We start from the raw sequence: 21,055 nt of genomic DNA on the forward strand, positions 1-21,055 counted from the left end.
ACCTTTCTCTTTTCCTTCTTTCGTCCTTTCCTCCCACTCGTATTTCATATTTTATTTTCTCTATCCCTTCCTCTTTTCCTTTCTTTTTTTTTACTCCCTCTCTTCTCTTTTCTATATCTTCCTTCCTTTTTTCTTTCCTTCCTCTTTTTTTTTCTTTTCTTCTTGTCTTCTCTTTGCCCTTTCTTTCTACCTTTCTTTCTCTTTTCCTTCTTCCTTTTTTTCCTCACTCTTGTATTTCCTATTTTATCTCCTCTCTCCCCTCCTTCCTTCCTTCCTTCCTTCCTTACTCTCTCCTTTGATTTTTTTCTTTCTTTCTTTCTTACCGTTTTTTCTCTTTTCCTTCTTCCTTCCTTTCCTCCACTCGTATTCCATATTTTATCTCCTCTCTCCTTTCCTCTTTTTCTTTCTTTATTTCTTCCTCTCTCCCTTTTCTATATCTTCCTTCCTTTTTTCTTCCACTTTTTCTTCTTATCTTCTCTTTGCCCCTTCCTTCTACCTTTCTTTCTCTTTTCCTTCTTCCTTCATTTCCTTGTATTTCATATTTTATTTCCTCTCTCTCTCTCCATTCCTTCCTTCTTTCTTCTCCCTTAAGCCTCGTACACACGATAGGTTAACCAGAGGACAACGGTGAAGGACCGTTGTCTTAGGTTAACCGATGAAGTTGACTGATGGTCCGTTGCGCCAACAACGGTTAAATAACCGATCGTGTCAGAACGCGGTGACGTAAAACACGACGACGTGCTGAAAAAAACGAAGTTCAATGCTTCCAAGCATGCGGCGACTTGATTCTGAGCATGCGTGGGTTTTTAACCGATGGTTTTGCCTACTAACGATCGGTTTTGACCCATCGGTTAGCAATCCATCGGTTAAATTTTAAAGCAAGTTGTCTTTTTTTTAACCAAAGGTTAAATAACCTATGGGGCCCACACACGATCGGTTTTGACCGATGAAAACGATCCTTCAGACCGTTGTCATCTGGTTAACCTATCGTGTGTACGAGGCCTCACTCTCTTCCTTTATGTCTTACTTTCTTTCTTTCCTTTCTCACTCCCTCTTACCTTCTTTGCTCCATCTCATTCTTATTTCCTCCCTCTCTCCCGTCTATATCTTCCTTCCTCTTTTTATTCCTTCCTTCTTTTCTCAATATCTCTCTACCTCTCTCCCTTCCTTCCTTCTTCTCTCTTACTTTCTCTCTTCAGTTCTTTCTTTCCTACCATTTGTTCTCTTTTCCTTCTAAAGTAACAAAATGAAATAAAAAAATGCTGCCATCAGCCTTTCCGAGGGGGGCTTTATTTTGTAAGTGGGGATTACTTGTGCCCGGAGCTCCACTTTAAAACCCAACTTTTAAATAAACACCTCTCAGCTGGAACATTATATTATTTTTCTCCATGTCCAAAGTAATCAATGTCCTCTAGATGCCTTCTAAGCTAGTGGTCTCTAGCGTGGCTTTAGCGAGTATTTCACCTAAGAGCGCCTAATCCTGGGCTAAAGCATGTCAGCGTGTGTGTGCGCCCGCTCTCCAGTCCCACCAGCCCTCCGCGCTCTCTCCTCTCCTCACATCAACACTGCAATGCTGTTTACTAGATCAATATGATTCATGTCTCATTTCAAAACCTTAATCTTCTATGGGCCTCTGCAGCCATAAAAGTCACTTTGAAATATGAGTCATAACTTGAATAGTGGTAGTTTTGTGGTTTTGTTAGTAAATGTTCACAGGTCTCCTCTATTCTTTACTTTTATTTTAAGACAGAATCAATTTGAGTTTGAAATGGATGGAGTTTTAAGGGCCATCTATAGTGTGCTTAAATGCTTTTTTAGATATACGCTTGATTATTGTCGGATTAAAGCCCAACCGTTTTTTATTTGGGGTCCTCGTTATTAAGGAATGTAAAAAAAAAAAAAAAAATCTTCTAAATCAGTTTTTTACTTAAGTCTGCTGTCATCATTGGTGTGCACGGCCTATTGCATTAAGCAGTGGCGGCTGGTGCTCAAAATTTGGGGGGGGGGCGCAAACAACGGAAAAAAAAAAACCCATCAATTTCAGCCACTGTGCCCATCAATTGCCACCACTGTGCCATCAAGCGCAGCCACTGTGCCCATCAAGCGCAGCCACTGTGCCCATCAAGTGCAGTCACTGTGCCATCAAACACAGCTACTGTACCCATCAATTGCTGACACTGTGCCCATCAAGCGCAGCCACTGTGCCCATCAAACGCAGCCACTGTGCCATCAAACGCAGCTACTGTACCCATCAATTGCTGACACTGTGCCCATCAAATGCAGCGACTGTGCCATTAAACGCAGCCACTGTGCCCATCAAGCGCAGCCACTGTCCCCATCAAGCGCAGCCACTGTGCCCATCAAACGCAGCTACTTCAAGCTCAGCCACTGTGCCATCAAGCGTAGCCACTGTGCCCATCAAACGCAGCCACTGTGCCCATCAAATGCAGCCACTGTGCCCATCAAATGCAGCCACTGTGCCCATCAAGCGCAGCCACTGTCCCTATCAAGCGCAGCCACTGTCCTCATCAAGCACAGCCACTGTCCCCATCAAGCGCAGCCACTGTGCCCATCAAACGCAGCTAGTGCCATCAAACGCAGCTACTGTACCCATCAAATGCAGCAACTGTGCCATCAAATGCAGCCACTGTGCTATAAAACGCAGCCACTGTGCCCATCAAGCGCAGCCACTGTGCCATCAAACACATGCTACTGTACCCACTGACACTGTGCCAATCAATTGCTACCAGTGTGCCCATCAATTGCTTTGCTATGCCCCATCAAATGCTGCCAGTGTGCACTCGCAGCAGGTCAGCGGCGGTGTCCTGTACGCTCCTCAATGTCTTCTTCCATCCTCTCTATCAGGCATCCAATCACAGCGCCTGACGTTTCAGCTAATCAGGTGACAGGTAACAGACCCGAGCACCTGATTGGCTGAGAGGCGGTTCAGTGTTAGCAAAGCAAATTCCTTCACTTTGCTAACACAATGCTGAGTGAACAATGAGTGGCCAGCATGGCGCCCACCGTTAACCTTTTTGGGTGCCTATTAGAGCCAAAGGCAATGAATCAATCTATGGTGATAGAGAGGTGCCAGGAGAGAGAGGGTGGCACCCATGCGCCCCTTATGGGCGCACCGCCACTTTCATTAAGGTGTGCACCCCAGAGCACAAACACAGCAGTAGGCGGTGTCGGTAGGGCAGAGATTGGTGTCAGTTTTTATTTTTAATATTTTTTACAATTTTATTTTTTATTATTATTTTTTGCAATATTATTTTTTTACATTTTTTTTTTTTTAGAAACCCCGTTGGGGGGCTTTGGTGAAATATCAATGGTCTAAACCAGGGGTGGGCATTTATTTTTTCGATGGGGCCACATGAGAAACTAAAAATATTTTGGAGGGCCGGGCCAAAAGGCTAAACTCAATACTGCATAAAATCAATTGTATTTCTTTATAAAAAGCAGTAAATATCATTGTTGGACAACTGGTACGAGTACTTGTTATAGACATGGCACAGGAGGGGGATAGACGCTGGGGACATGACACAGGAGGGGGACAGACGCTGGGGACATGGCACAGGAGGGGGACAGAGGCTGGGGACATGACACAGGAGGGGGACAGACGCTGGGGACATGACACAGGAGGGGGACAGAGGCTGGGGACATGACACAGGAGGGGGACAGACGCTGGGGACATGACACAGGAGGGGGACAGACGCTGGGGACATGACACAGGAGGGGGACAGACGCTGGGGACATGACACAGGAGGGGGACAGACGCTGGGGACATGACAAGGAGGGGGACAGAGGCTGGGGACATGGCACAGGAGGGGGACAGACGCTGGGGACATGACACAGGAGGGGGACAGACGCTGGGGACATGACAAGGAGGGGGACAGAGGCTGGGGACATGGCACAGGAGGGGGACAGACGCTGGGGACATGACACAGGAGGGGGACAGACGTTGGGGACATGACACAGGAGGGGGACAGACGCTGGGGACATGACAAAGGAGGGGGACAGACGCTGGGGACATGACACAGGAGGGGGACAGACGCTGGGGACATGACACAGGAGGGGGACAGAGGCTGGGGACATGACACAGGAGGGGGACAGACGCTGGGGACATGACACAGGAGGGGGACAGAGGCTGGGGACATGACACAGGAGGGGGACAGACGCTGGGGACATGACACAGGAGGGGGACAGAGGCTGGGGACATGACACAGGAGGGGGACAGACGCTGGGGACATGACACAGGAGGGGGACAGAGGCTGGGGACATGACACAGGAGGGGGACAGACGCTGGGGACATGACACAGGAGGGGGACAGACGCTGGGGACATGACACAGGAGGGGGACAGAGGCTGGGGACATGACACAGGAGGGGGACAGACGCTGGGGACATGACACAGGAGGGGGACAGAGGCTGGGGACATGACACAGGAGGGGGACAGACGCTGGGGACATGGCACAGAGGCTGCAAATAAATTATCATATCACTTCTTCACATCATCAGTATGCTGTGTCTTCCTCCTGTGCCCCTTTCACCTCTCCACAGATCTGACCTGTGGAGAGGTGAAAGGGGCACAGGAGGAGGACACAGCATACTGATGATGTCTAGGTAGGATAGCACTTCACACTCTGCTGCTGGACTGAGGAGGACTCACCAGACAAGGCCAGGGCAGTGGCACTGAGGGCAGGCAGCAGGCGTCCTACTCCAACGAAGAGAGTGGAGACCAGGGTCCACTCCAGGTCCGGGCACCAGCATGGCGGCTGGCCGACTGCTACAGTCAGTCGGGCGGGCAGAGCAGGCAGGCAGGCGCACTGGTCGGTCTCCGTCTGCCTTCACTCAGTCCACTCCGTCACAGTGGGGGTGCGTCTGCAGTGTGTCCACTACATCTGCTGCTGTGTGCTATCCCGCCGGTGCCGCTCTCCACAGAGTCCACACATTCTACGATGTTCCTCAGTTTCCCCGTGCTGCTCTTTTGAATAGGCTGGCAGCAGTGTTGTTAGCGCGAAAATGCGCTTTGATAATTGGCTGCGCGGCGGGTGGTGGTGGGCTGGGCGGTCAGAGAGGGCGAGGCTATGCATAATGTAGGAGGACTAGACACTGCGGCTCACATTTGGATCTTTTTACGGGCCGTAGTTTGCCCAGGTCTGGTCTAAACAGACCCCTGTTGTCTCATTTATGAGACAGAGAAAGGGACTAAAGACAGAGGGCCATATTCTTAAACAAGTTACGCCGGTGTATCTACTGATACACCGGCGTAATTCGAAATTCCCGCCGGCGTATCATTGTTTTGTATTCACAAAACAATATACGCCGGATTTATATTTTATACACCGGCGTAATTCGAAATTCCCGCCGGCGTATCATTGTTTTGTATTCACAAGACAATATACGCCGGATTTAGGCTAGGATCCGACTAGTGTAAGACACTTACACTGTCGGATCCTAAATGTAATTGCTCCGCCGGCCGCTAGGTGGCGTTTACGTTCAGGTCTCATTTGTTTATGCAAATGAGCCTGATACGACGAAATCGTGTCGCGTAACCGTCACTAACGTCGTTTGCGTAGGCGTAAGGTTACCCCTGCTATATGAGGGGTAACCTTACGCCAGTCCCACGTAGGCCATGTTAAGTATGGCGTCGGGTCCGCGTCGTGTTTTCCCGTCGGGTACATCGTTTTACTAAGTCGTCCGCGAATACGACTTTACGTCAATGACGCACACGTCGGCGTCATTGACGTTTTACACCGAGAACTGGAGCATGCGCACTGGGCTATTCTAAGCCCGGCGCATGCGCAGTTCGTTAGAATCTGGGGCGCGCTTAATTTAAATACAAGCCGCCCCCTTGGATTTACGCGGCCATACGCCGGGCCATTTACACCACGCCGCCCAAAACTACCGAGCAAGTGTTTGGGGAATACAGCACTTGCTCCTGTAGGTTGGGGCGGCAGAGTGTAAATGGCTTACGCGACGCCCGCCCAAAAACTACGGGAATATGGCCCAGAGCTTTTCCAGTCCCTGCAACCTCAGTTGCACTGGCAATGAACTAATAGGAAGTGCTCTGTGCTGAGTGGCCTTCTGTTCATTCACAAACGGAAGCTCAATCCGTGAAAAACCGGATGCTCCATGACGACAATGTACCCTGTCATCGAGCTCTACTCTCACGTGAGTTTCTTGCCGGAAACAACATGATCTCACTTCTGTACCCACCCTACTTGCTTAGCCACTTCCCTACCATAGGATGTCATATGATGTCCTGGACTTTAGGGGGAGGATATCTGAATGATGGGTGCAGCTATAGGCATCATTCAGATATCCTTCTCTTCTGCCGGCGAGTCTGCACACCATGAGAACGATCATACCGGCAGTTCCGCCACTTGATCATTCTTATAGGTGGCGAGAGGGGATGTCCCCCCCTCCTGCCGCCATATGGTGGTTCTCCAGGCTCTTCCGTGCCGTCGGGGGCCCGGAGAACGAATCAGGCGGCGTAGGATGGGGACCATAGAGATGTCCGGTGACCAGATGGTCACCGGTCATCTCTATGACCGTCGGAGATCCGTCGGGTACCCGGAAGTAAACAAAGCCACAATCGCGGCTGTCAGCATGAGATCGGTGAATCTTATTGACCCCGCATCTCTCCCTAAAGAGGACCTGTCACTAACAATTCCTATTACAAGGGATGTTTACATCCCAAAGTAGTAGAGGAACCTTTTTCTAAGTCGCCTGACAAGTCGCCCCTGGGTGAAGCGGCACTAAACGTTTTGATACCACCTTGTAAGTCGTAAAAAATAAAAACAGTACCAACTCATCAAACCTTTAGATCTCGCGGTGAAGCCCGCCAGAACGCCAGGTAAGCCCTCAAGGGCCCACGTACATATCCACAGCAGGTCCAAAGGACAGCCATCCAGGTGGAAGCTTGTGATATTGAGGTCCAGGAAAACAGTATGTCATAGCAATTGAGGAGTCTTAATCAAGGGAGAAGGTTTGAGGAATTGAGCATAGATATTTTATGTCAAATTTATTTTAGAGTTTTTTTTGTACAAATAAAGTATGTATATTTTTATTACACTATTCTTTTTTGCCACAGTCTTGACCTGGGAGGTCTCAACCACTGGACAGCCAATAAGAAGTGTTCAGGTCACCCAAGTTGCAGCATAGGTACCCAAAAAAGGACCGCTCTCCATTGAGGAAGACAGGAGACCTGGAACATTGCATAACTATGGAACTAGGACTAAATGGTCTAGTTTACTATGCTTCATTTAGAAATGAACACAGGAGTGACCAGTACGACCCTTGTCACTACAAAGTACAAGTTTTTCCCTTGGGACTTTTTAAGGCAAAAAAAAACCTATAGTGCATTTTTACACCCCCTCCATATTTACAGCATCTCCAGCTTAACGTCTGATTGGGCAAACAAGCTCCTTGCCTGACATTACACTTGCTTTTGGAGTCGTGTTAGGGACATTCTGAATTATCAATATGGAACACACCTTCAGTGAAGGATTGGGGAGGCCCTCCATCATAGAGATCTCACGGTGGTGCACCTTCCCTCCTTATCCTTATCATGTCTTTTTATCCTCTACCCCCCGAACCCCCCCTTTTTTTTCAATGCAGTTATAAACATAGCCCCTGTCAGGAGGGTATCATTGGCCATTGTCTCCAGTCTCCTTTTTTTTCACTTTATGTACTCTCGACAAACCCTAGATTGATATGTATTGTGCTTATTGATTGATATGTCTTGAGACGCTTATCCCCCCCTTTTTTTCCTTTTTATTCATTATATACCCTCCATGTTACTTGTTTGGGATTTACCCAGATATTTGATGCTACATGATGATCAATATATGCTGTCTTTCTTGTTTTTGTACAATGACGGCTTGTTGGTCTGCAGTCTACTTGTAATACCTCATCGGAGAGGTCTCACATCGGTCTACCTTCCCTCCTAATCCTTATGTCTTTTTAGTGGACAAGAAGATGGGAGGGGTAACAAGCCCCGGGACTTAAAAGGTGTCAAAATCTACTCGCAAAAAGTAAAAATAGATATCTATTCTGACTTATTGATAGTAGATTTTGACCCCTTTAAAGTCCCGGGGCTTGTTACCCCTCCCATCTTCTTGTCCAGTATTTTCATGGGATGTGGTGTCTTGATTTGACCCTCTGTGCCTCACCAATGTTGTTCTTATGTCTTTTTACCCTCTATCCCTCCCCCGCTATTACTAGCCCCCCTAACCCTCCCTTTATTTTCAATGCAGTTATAAACTTGGCCCCTGTTCGGAGGGTCTCATTGGCCATTGTCTCTAGTCTCCTTTTTTGCACTTTATGTACTCTTGACAAACCCCAGACTGATATGTATTGCACTTATCCCCCCCCCTTTTTTTTATTCTTCAAATACCCTCCGTGTTACTTGTTTGGGATTTACCCAGATATTAGATGCTAGTTAATGATCAATATCTGCTGACTTCCTTGTGTAGCACTACCCCCGAAGGAGCTGCTGGTTTGATTTGGGTGGCACGTTACCTCTATCTTTCCGCTGTCTAGGGTACTGGATGAGAGCTGTAATAAAGTTAATGTCCACACTGCTGATGTATTTTCTGTGCTTTATTACCCAACGGGGTAAAATGGTAAAGGTCGTTGTAACGGTCACCACCGTTTACGATATTCCATTCCATCAACCCACGACAGCTTATCCGACAGTCCGACAAGACAGCAGACACGATCCATAAGAATTCCCTCAGAAAGACGAGACATACGCTCTGTGTTCTGAGTCAAATGAATGAACCAATGCTTTAATGGTTAGCTCTCTTATATACAGTACAGGCATGTTACAGTTAATCAAAGAAACTCTCCACCCACACATCACACAATGGGGCTTCAATCACATTCTTTTAGATAATGACATTCAGAGGAGTTAATTATCCCCCAGACGTTCGGACTCCGCCAATAAGCGGTTCACCTGCATAATACACATTCCTATGTCAGACGTTTTGGCACTGATCTGACATAATTAACATGACCTAATTACTACAGTTGACAAGTACATTCCACACACAAAACAGTATTAGCATATATAATGAAGGGTCTTAGGAACCAGGCTGAATTAACACCTACAAGCTAGACATCTGACCTTTACAGACTTAATTAGCATCTCACAATGGAATGTCTAGGAGCAGACGCAATTAACACCTCAAAAGCATGTGTCCCCCCATTGAATGAAAACACTCCATTTGGAGTCAAACTTTAACAACTTGTAATATTCCAAGATATCCTGCAAAACATGAATTATCATTTACCAGTCACCCTATGGCCAAAAAGGGGCACAGGGTGACCCTAGACCCAAGAGTCATTAGTGACGCTGGCACAGGAGCACCCCCCATCCTTCAAAAGTCTCTGGGTGTCACGGGTCATTCCATTACAGTAGTAATAGGAGAAGGGATAGAAGGAATGGAAGATGGCGGATTCAGGTATAACTGGTTTCCGGAAACAGTCCTGCTTCCTACAACAACTTTCTTCGCCACTCCAGCCGGAGTGGGTATAGTGCACCTGAATAGGCCTCTCTCACCAGCCTAGCAGCCAGAGTGTCACTCGGAGCTTTAGCAAAGTCCCTGCCACAGACCTTCCCAAAGATGGAGATATTCTCGGTCCGAAATCCTTCTCAAACTTGGATTCAGCACCCGGATCTCCTTCAAACAGCTTTAGTGATTTCGGAACTGATAGATAGGTGACCATCATTCAGCCTCTCAGCAACGATGTGTCCTCCGATGAAGCAACAGGCCTCTCCTAAGATACCAGCCTCGTGCTCGGTATTCCTCCGGACAGGTTCCTCATCAGTCGGCTTCCTCCCTCGGGACGGACAGCACAGGACCACTTGCAAATAGCAGACCCAGTCTACCCACCGAGCCTACAGGTAGATTAGTTGCTCCGGACCAACGTGGTCCCGGAGCCAGGAACACTCCAACACACACCCCGGCCAGGAGGGCCACACAGGGGGGTGGTGGGACGACTGCCCAGGCGGATGGCGGCAGGGATGACGACCCGAACCAATGGCCTCTGCCCCCTAAATACCTCTCCCCAGCATGCACAGCGAGGCGACCAACCCTCCTGAATGGCTGCCGAGGAGAAGAATCCACATGACCCTGACCTCACTGCTGCCACCTACTGTCTGGCGGTGTGAGGTTCGCCAGACAACAAACATGGGCAAACAGTACAGCCAGAGCTGAAGCAGAGGCCCTAAATTTAACCAAATAAACATCTAAATTTACAGCAGCACCGGCTATGAAAGCAGCCAGCCGCTACACTTGTTTTTGTACAATGATGGCTTGTTTGTCTGCAGTCTGCTCTACTTGTACTACCTCTTAAATTGATTCTTAAGCTGGATACACACTATACAATTTTCTTTAGATTTTTTCCCCTTTAGATTTACCAAAACCATATAATATGAGGTCAAAGCTGAACACTTTTAATTGGTATGCAATAAGGCAGGTCCTTGCACTACATCATTGAAGGTAAAACTAAAGGAACAAAAGGGGTAGATCCACAGAGAGAGTACGCCGGCGTATCTACTGATACGCCGGCGTACTTTAAAATTTTCCGCGTCGTATCTTTGTTTTGAATCCTCAAAACAAGATACGACGGCATCTGGGTTAGATCCGACAGGCGTACGGCTTCGTACGCCTTCGGATCTAAGATGCAATTCTTCGGCGTCCGCTGGGTGGCGTTCACGTCGTTTTCCGCGTCGAGTATGCAAATTAGCTATTTCCGAGATCCACGAACGTATGAGCGGCCGTTGCATTCTTTTACGTCGTCTCTAGTCTGCTTTTTCCGGCGTATAGTTAAAGCTGCTGTTTCGTGGCGTATAGTTAGACCTGCCATATTAAGTATGGCCGTCGTTCCCGCGTTTATTTAGAATTTTTTTTTTCGTTTGTGTAAGTCGTCCGTGAATCGGGATGGACGTAATTCACGTCTATGTTAAAAAAATTACGTCCTTGCGACGTCATTTTGCGCAATGCACGGCGGGAAATTTAGGGATGGTGCATGCGCAGTTTATTTAAATAAAACACGCCCCCTAATCGCCGATTTGAATTACGCGCCGTTACGCCGCCAGAGATAGACTTCCCTTCCGTAACTTACGGCACAAAATCTTTATGGATTCGACCCAAGGACAAGTAAGTTACGGCGGCGTAGCGTATCTCTGATACGCTGCGCGGGTGCAGATCTCTGTGGATCTGCCCCAAGTTGTATAGTGTGTATCCAGCTTTCTACCTTACCAATTGTATGATTGACATATTCTTATACCGTATGTACAATGTTTTTCCTCAATAAATCATGTCTGGAAATAAAAGCATTTTTACATAAAATATTTATGTTCTGGGAACATGATACAATATGCGGGTGACGTTCACTATTACAATACCCAGATACCCCCCGGTGGGGTTAATAGCTATACATGTCAATTATTCAACAGAAATATCCCCTGCCAGGGGAATCTGACACGTTTCACCGCACTCTTTATGAGTCTTCTTCAAGGGGAATGTGATTGAAATAAAGCACATGTATCACCAATGCATATACTGTACAAGGTGGTATCAAAAAGATTTGAGACTAGTTTTGTACCACACCAAGAGGCTTGTTGGCTGCATGCGCAGTCACAGGGAGCACCGTCTTCATAAGTCAGTGTGCCAAAAGACATCGTCCTGTGTACATCGGGAGCTGTGCAACTGGTGCTATTCTGACCATGTGTGTTACCACGTCTGCTATTTCAGTTAGAACAAAGAACAAACATGAAATTCTGGTGATGGGCACTGATAGGCTACACTGATAGGCTGCATTGATGGACACTGATAGGAAGCACTCATAAGGAGGCACTGATATGTAACACTGAAGGGCACTGATAGGCAGCACTGATGAACACTCAAGCCTTCGTACACACGGCCGAGTTTCTCGGCAAAAACCAGCAAGAAACTTGCTGGGATTTTTTTTTTGCCGAAGGAAACCGGTCGCGTGTACATTTTTCGACGAGGAAACTGTCGAGGATCCCGTCGAGCCAAAAAGAGAGCATGTTCTCTTTTTCCTCGACGGGAATGGAGAAACTTGCCTTGTCGAGTTCCTCGACAGCCTAACAAGGAACTCGACGAGGAAAACGATGTGTTTCGCCCATCGAGTTCCTCGGTCGTGTGTACGAGGCTTCATAGGCGGCACTGATGGACACTGATAGGCAGCATCGATGAACACTGATAGGCGGCACTGATGGACACTGATAGGCGGCACTGATGGACACTGATAGGCGGCACTGATGGACACTGATAGGCAGCACTGATTTACACTAATAGGCAGCACTGATGGACAGTTATAGGCAGCAGTGATGGACCCTGATAGGCAGCATTGATGGACACTGATAGGCAGCATTGATGGACACTTATAGGCAGCACTGATGGACACTGAGGACCCGTACACACGAGGAGACATGTCCGATGAAAATGGTCCGCGGACCGTTTTCATCGGACATGTCTCCTGGGAGCTTTTGGTCTGATGTGTGTACACACCAACAGACCAAAATCCCCGCGGACAGAGAACGCGGTGACGTAGAAGACGGAAATACGGAAGTGCAATGCTTCCACGCATGCGTCGAATCAATTCAACGCATGCGCGGGATTTCGGGGACGCTGGTTACACGTCATAACCAGCGGACATGTCCGATTAGGTGTACTAACCATCGGACATGTCTGACGGACATGTTTCCAGCGGACAAGTTTCTTAGCTTGCTAAGAAACTTTTATCCGCTGGAAACCTGTCCGGTCGGCCGTACACACGGTCAGACATGCCCGCGGAAACTGGTCCACGGACCAGTTTCAGCGGACATGTTCGACCGTGTGTATGCGGCCTAATAGGCAGCACTAATGGACACTGATAGGCAGCACTGATTTACACTAATATGCAGCACTGATGGACACTTATAGGCAGCACTGATGGACACTGATAGGCAGCACTAATGGACACTAATAGGCAGCACTGATAGGCAGCACTGATGGACACTAATTGGCACTGTTGGGGCTGATTGGACACAGCTGATTACATGGTAAAGAGCCATTGTGATTGGACCTTGATTTGTGATCATCTGTGTCCGAAGAACACAGCGGTCACAGAGCGTGCCGGATACGGGTGTGCGAGGGGGGCGTGGTTCTGGGAGGACGTCAATAGACGTCATTCGGCTATATCGCAGTTAAAGCCGGGGCAGCCACTTGGATGGAATATTTTCAACATTGCAGACAGAGTTCAATGTGAGTAATTATTAGCTGAAGGCATCGTGACTTTTGGAAAGTTTTACTAAAAGCTTTTTCTTTATTGTAATAAATGGGTCCTAAGTGGCTTTTTTTTTCTATAGAACATTAATTTTAGAAGCAAATATTTGATCCAGGATGCCTCCCCCCATGTCACTGTAATTGCAGGGAATTCTGTACCTTCTAAATACAGAGCAGTATGAAGTGGAGAGACAGGGAAGGGGGATTTTTCCCTCCCCCGATCATGCAGCTGTGTGTTCTGAATGGAGCTGAACAGCAGGAGATCAAATTACACTCCCTGTACAGCAAAGGGTTGCAGGAACAGAAATTGCAGTCGGCAGACTCTAGTGCTTGCTGAAATATCCATGTGCGATCTTTATGTGACTAAAATCAAATATCTTTAACAGTTCTAATCTTTAATTCGGAATATAATAAATACCTTTAGATCTATAAAGCGCCATACAATCGCGTTGAGTGCAGTTCTCCCCTCCGGGTGGTAACCACTTACGACGCTAAGGTAGAAGAACAATTTCAGGAGCATCATTTACATTGATGAGCTGTAAAGGGTTCTTTTACCCAATTGCCTTTGTACAGTTTATTGTGATATACCGGTAGTTCTTTGCGCTTTCACAAGCGTGCATGATTTTGACATTCACCCTCAGTTCACATTGCCGCGACTTCGGATCTGACTTGTGAGCAGGGCTTTTCTTCTCAGAGATTAGGTGCAGGAACTCCCTCTTTCCAAGCTGCCCCATGTCTCCGGCCCTACCCACCTCTGAGCACCATTCCTTGGTTCCACCCCCTACCCACCTCCGAGCACCATTCCTTGGCTCCACCCCCTATCCACCTCCGAGCACCATTCCTTGGTTCCACCCCCTACCCACCTCTGAGCACCATTCCTTGGTTCCACCCCCTACCCACCTCTGAGCACCATTCCTTGGTTCCACCCCCTACCCACCGCCCAAGACCACCCTTTTTAGAGAATACAGTAACATTTGTGGTACTAACTTTTTGCAAAGAACTTGTTAATGATAACAAGAAAAGCAGTACAATAGATCCCCTGCAGCCAGCAACAATAGATCCCCCCAGCAACAATGGACCAACCGCAACATAATACCCACCATCAACAATAGACCCCAATAACAGATCTCCTCGACGCCAGCATCAATGGACCACCTACAAGTAAATACAACCCCCATCCAGTGCTGATCCTAGGCAGGTGCGTGGGGTGCAGAGCACCCAGGCGCAACAGAGGTGGGGGCCAGAGTGCTCCCCTCCCTCCTCCTCTTCGTGTCCAGAGGCGGCTCTCTCCACCGGTCACCGCCGCCACCACTGTGTTTCCTGCCTAAGCCTGTCCCTCCTCCTATGTGTTGAGAGACCAGCCGTGCAGTGACGTTACTGGGGGGCGGTCCGCGTCTGACGTGTTCTCCTTGCCCGTGTTAGGGGAGCATCTCTGTGTTTGAGTCGTTGCCATAGAAACATTTGTAAAGGGGAGGAGTTGGTAATATGACCACGCCCATGTGCGGGCGCCAGAAATATTTTTACACCCAGGCGTCTGTGACCCTAGGATCGGCCCTGCCCCCATCCCTCAGCAACAACAGATCTTCCCCCATCCCTCCCAGCAACAAGTGACCCCCCAGCAACATAAGACCCAACCCCCAGCAACAATAGATACCCTGCCAGCAACAATAGACCTCCCCAGCAACAACATTCCTGCCCTCTTCAACAATAGATCCCCTCCAGTGACAATAGAGCCCCAGCTGCCAGCAACCACAGACCCTGCAGCACCCCCCAGCACCCCTTTGCGGTTACATACACTCAGTGCTAGAGGTGCCGGACCTGCTTGTGAGACCCTAAGTCGTATGACATGTGAAATCCCATGTTAGTCAATGAGAGCTGTCTTGATTATTATTATTATTATACAGGATTTACAGATAAAACTCAAAAAAAATTGAATAACGTGCAAAAGTTCATTTATTTCATCATTAATGCAACTTAAAAGGTGAAACTAATATATGAGAGAGACTCATGCAAAGCAAGATAGTTCAAGGCGTGATTTGCCATCATTGTGATGATTATGGCTTTCAACTCATGAAAACCCCAAATCCACAATCTCAGAAAATGAGAATATTACATGCAATCAATAAAACAAGGATTGTACATAGAACAATATCGGACCTCTGAAAAGTAGAAGCATGCATATGTAGCGCCCCTTTGCTTTCAGCATTGGCACTGCGCTTTAATTTAGTGGGGAACGGGAGAGTTACCTTGGTCCCATTCAAAGTTTGTCTAAATTTGATTATCTCTGTCATTCTGGAAGTTCCACTGGGTCAGACTGTGGTCAGGGAGTGCAGTGCCACCCCTGGCCGGCAGCTGGCGCTAGAGGGGTTCTGGCAGAACAGATCTTCTCCCAGCAGCCAATTAGAGGATGTTTTCCCTTGCAGGGCAGTCTGGGGGAGGGTATATCTGTGACAGGGGTCATGTGTCGAAAACTTTTCGCGGGGTCCCCGTTCCAGGTGCGGTACCCACCTTCAGGGTACACGCATCCATGGACCCCGCCGCCGTGGCCCACCTGGCCAGAGCTGAACTTTGCAGCGAACCTCATCCTGATGAGAGAAGGGACCTCAGTGCTCCACTGGGTTCCGAGGCCTATTAAAAGGATCCTAGTTTGGGATCGGGTGTCCGGACCACTGACAGGTATGATTGCTGTCATCCGGGGACCATTTGCAAAAGAAGTCTACTGGGAGGATTCTCTGTCCTTATTTACTTAAGTCCTCTATTGAAATTGGCCTGTGGCAGGGGCCCTAGAGACAGGTCTGTGTGAGAGACCTGTTCCTCCCAGTATTATCCAGAGTGACACTTCGGCTGCCAGGCCTATCATAGGGGTCTGTCCAGGGGCTCTTTACCCACTCCGAGCAGAGTGGCGAGGTGTATACATTCGGTTTAATGCAGAGCAGTGTATTGCTCAGTTCTATATCCAGGCCTGATACCGCATGGTTCTATTTCTTCCTTCATCAACCTTGACCTTCCTAATGTATGTTGATGTTGGCCGTGTTTGGCCTGGACAATAAAACATTGAAAACTCTTTATTGGATGTCTGGACCTCCACTCACTGTTGCTATTCTCACAGTTGCACCCTTAGACACTGCCGGGGTAACTTAGTAGGCCGGTCCCAAATCATTTAGCGGCTCCTCCGGGGGTAGCGCTACATGTGGGGGCTCGTCCGGGATCCGGCCGTTGCCATTGACAACAAGAGAGTGAGATTATTTAGTGGAGAGTGTCCAGGGTTGTGCATTTTGAACTGTCCGGCAGCGAGGGGTTAACTTTGCATTGCTGAGCCTGGGCTTGCGTGTGGCCTAGCACGCGCCTGCAACAAGTGGGCGGAGCCACCCTCCCCTGCGTGTGGCGTGCAGAGAATTTCGCGCCAAACTGGGAGGAGAGACGCCCAATTTCGCGCCAAGGGGGCAGAGTCACTACTTCCCTCAAACGGCACGGATCGCTACCGGAGAGATGTCCGGAACTTCTGAGACCCCAGTTGCCCTGAGGCGCCCTGTGACTAATCCCAGGCTGTTCCCTGAGCCTATGGATTAACACCGCTGGAATTTTTTTTTTTTAATAAAGCACTTTCCCAACGGTGTCTGTGTGTTTTTTTACAATTTGTTACACTTTCTTTGGGAAATGGTAGGGTACCCCATTACCAATTCACATAGGGAGGGGGCCAGGATCTGGGGATCCCCTTAGTTAAAGGTATCTTCCAGATTCTGATAAGCCCCCCGCCTGCAGACCCCCACAACCACCGGGCAAGGGTTGTGGGGGATGAGGCCCTTGTCCCCATCAACATGGAGACATGGTGCTTTGAGGGGTCACAATGCATCCTCCCCATGTTGAGGGCATGTGGCCTGGTACGGTTCAGGAGGTGGGGGCGCTCTCTCGTCCCCCCTTTTTTCCTGATCAGCTCTCCTCTCTTGGCACGCTGTCAGCGTGAGGAGAGTAATCCCTATAACCGGCAATTCCAATTTACACTGTGATCAGCTGTGAGTGGACACAGCTGATCACATGGTAAAGAGCCTACGTCATAGGCTCTGTACCGTGCACGAGCGGCCCATTCTGAAGGTGGTCATATGACATTCACTCAGAACGGGAAAGCCACCCGGACGTCAATCTGTTATAGGCCGGGCAGGAAGTGGTTGGGAAAGCTTCATTGTAATCAAAACAATATTATTTTGATCCCTTGTCATGGGGCCCTTAAACGGCGCTGGTGCCCATAGGCAGGAACCTACTGTGCCTGTTTGGGAGGAGTTAGGTCTCGCTTTAACTGCTACTGGTAATTTACATCTTATGCCGCGCACACACGATCAGAGTTTCTGTCGGAATAACCTCAGACGGGTTTTTCCGACGGAATTCCATTCAAGCTGTCTTGCATACACACGGACACACCAAATTCCGAATGCCAAAAACGCAGTGACGTACAACACTATGACGAGCCGAGAAAATTTAAGTTCAATGCTTCTGAGCATGCGTCGAAATTGTTTCCGAGCATGCATGTTTTTTTTCTCCGTCTGAGTTCCATACAGATGAATGGAATTTCCCATAGAATTTTTTTCCGTCAAAAAAAAAAAGAACACTGGGCCAGATTCTCGTAGATTCCGGCGTAGCGTAAGCTATTTACACTACGCCGCCGCAACTTAGTGGAGCAAGTGCCGTATTCTCAAAGCACTTGCTCCGTAATTTGCGGCGGCGTGGTGTAAATGGCCTGGCGTATCCCCGCGTAATTTCAAAGGGGGCGGTTTGTATTTAAATTAAGCGCGCCCCCGTGCCGAACGAACTGCGTATGCGCCGGCCTTAAACGTAGGCCACTGCGCATGCTCCGTAGTACGCCGCAAATACATTGGTTGCGACGTGAACGTAATTAACGCACAGCCCTATTCGCCACGATTTACTTAATCGACGGAAAAACCCGACGCTGTCCCGACGGCCATACTTAACATGGCATACGGCAGACCGACGTAAGGTTACCCCTCATATAGCAGGGGTAACCTTATGCTTACGGAAACTACGTAAACTACGGCGAAGCAGCGCAAAAACGTTCGGGAATCGGCGTATTCGGCTCATTTGCATATGCAACGCTGAAATCGACGTAAAAGCCACCTAGCGGCCAGCGTAGTATTGCATTTAGGATCCGACGGTGTAAGTGACTTACACCAGTCGGATCCTAGCCTAATTCTGGCGTATCTTGTTTTGAGAATACAAAACAATGATACGCCGGCGGGATTTTCGAATTACGCCGGTGTATCTGTAGATACACCGGCGTAATTTTTTTGAGAATCTGGCCCACTCTTTCTAACTCTGTGGGGCACACACACACAGTCGGAATATCCGATAAAAAAATTCCGCCTGACTTTTTCCATCGGAAATTGCGATCGTGTGTATGAGGCATAAGACTCATCTTTAAACGGAGAACTGAGAACCGTGGGATGTAATGAATAGGACCCCCCTATGGTGTGATATCCTGCGCCTGGAAGAACATCTTTATTTCCTCTCTATATATATATTTTTAAACACTGACTTCAAAACAATAGGTATGTAAACGTTCCTGTATGTGTGAATTACATTTATATTGGATAATTATCTATGGAGATAATTATCTCAGCTCGGGGAGAACAGGAGCAGGAAAGCGATAGCGTCGTTTTGACAAGACGTACAATAATTCTCGGCGCACAAAGCCAGATAATGAAATACTTGTTTGTTAATTTATTACAAAGCGGAATGTTATTACCTCTTATTGTCATGGATTACAATGAGCCACTTAGCTGCTATACTGTTTAGATAATAATGAGCGTTTAAAAGGGTAAATTAACTTGGAAAAGGGTAAACCATGTGCAGTCGGAGGATCACATACAGTATCTCACATAAGTAAGTACACCCCTCACATTTCTGTAAATATTTTATTCTATCTTTTCATGTGACAACACTGAAGAAATGACACTTTGCTACAATGTTGTGTAGTGAGTGTACAGCTTTTATAACAGTGTAAATTTGCTGTCCCCTCAAAATAACTCAACACACAGTCAATAACCACTTAAGACCCGGACCTTTATACAGCTAAAGGACCTGGCCAGTTTTTGCGTTTCGGCACTGCGCCGCTTTAACTGACAATTGCGCGGTCGTGCGACGTGGCTCCCAAACAAAATTGGCGTCCTTTTTTTCCCACAAATAGAGCTTTCTTTTGGTGGTATTTGATCACCTCTGCGGTTTTTATTTTTTGCGCTATAAACAAAAATAGAGCGACAATTTTGAAAAAAAATCAATATTTTTTACTTTTTGCTATAATAAATATCCCCCAAAAAATATAAAAAAACATTTATTTTCCTCAGTTTAGGCCGATACGTATTCTTCTACATATTTTTGGTAAAAAAAATCGCAATAGGCGTTTATCAATTGGTTTGCGCAAAATGTATAGCGTTTACAAAATAGGGGATAGTTTTATTGCATTTTTATTAATATTTTTTTTTACTACTAATGGCAGCGATCAGCGATTTTTTTCGTGACCGCGACATTATGGCGGACACTTCGGACAATTTTGACACATTTTTGGGACCATTGTCATTTTCACAGCAAAAAATGCTATAAAAATGCTATAAAAATGCATTGTTTACTGTGAAAATGACAATTGCAGTTTGGGAGTTAACCACAAGGGGGCGCTGAAGGGGTTAAGTGTGACCTCATATGTGTTTCTAACTGTAGGGGGGCGGGGCTGGACGTGTGCCGTCATTGATCGTGCTTCCCTATATCAGGGAACACACGATCAATGACAGCGCCACAGTGAAGAACGGGGAAGCTGTGTTTACACACACCTCTCCTCGTTCTTCAGCTCCGGGGACCGATCGCGGGACACCGGCGGCGATCGGGTCCGCGGGTCCCGCGGTCATGGAGCTTCGGCCCCTACGGCTGGGCTTAAAGGACAACGTACAGGTACGTGAATGTGCCCAGCCATGCCATTCTGCCGACGTATATCGGCGTGAAGAGGTCCTTAAGTGGTTAATGTCTAAACCGCTGACAACAAAAGTGAGTACGCCTCTAAGTGAAAATTTCCAAATTGGGCCCAAAGTGTCAATATTTTGTGTGGCCGCCATGATTTTCCAGCACTGCCTTAACCCTCTTGGGCATGGAGTTCACCAGAGCTTCACAGGTTGCCACTGGAGTCCTCTTCCCCTCCTCCATGATGACATCACAGAGCTGGTGGATGTTGGAGACCTTGCGCTCCTCCACCTTCTGTTTGAAGAGCCCCACAGACGATCAAGAGGGTTTAGGTCTGGAGACATGCTTGGCCAGTCCATCACCTTTACCCTCAGCTTCCTTAGCAAGGCAGTGGTCATCTTGGAGGTGTGTTTGGGGTCGTTATCATGTTAGAATACTGCCCTGCGGCCCAGTCTCCAAGGGGAGGGGATCATGCTCTGCTTCAGTAGGTCACAGTACATGTTGGCATTCATGGTTCCCTCAATGAACTGTAGCTCCCCAGTGCTGGCAGCACTTATGCAGCCCCAGACCATGACACTCCCACCACCATGCTTGACTGTAGGCAAGACACACTTGTCTTTGTACTCCTCACCTGGTTGCCGCCACACACGCTTGTCACCATTTGAGCCAAATACGTTTATCTTGGTCTCATCAGATCACAGGACATGGTTCCAGTAATCCAAGTCTTTAGTCTGCTTGTCTTCAGTAAACAGTTTGCAGGCTTTCTCTTCCATCATCTTTAGAAGAGGCTTCCTTC

This window comes from Rana temporaria, chromosome 1 (genome assembly GCF_905171775.1).
Source record: "Rana temporaria chromosome 1, aRanTem1.1, whole genome shotgun sequence".
Taxonomy (NCBI): domain Eukaryota; kingdom Metazoa; phylum Chordata; class Amphibia; order Anura; family Ranidae; genus Rana; species Rana temporaria.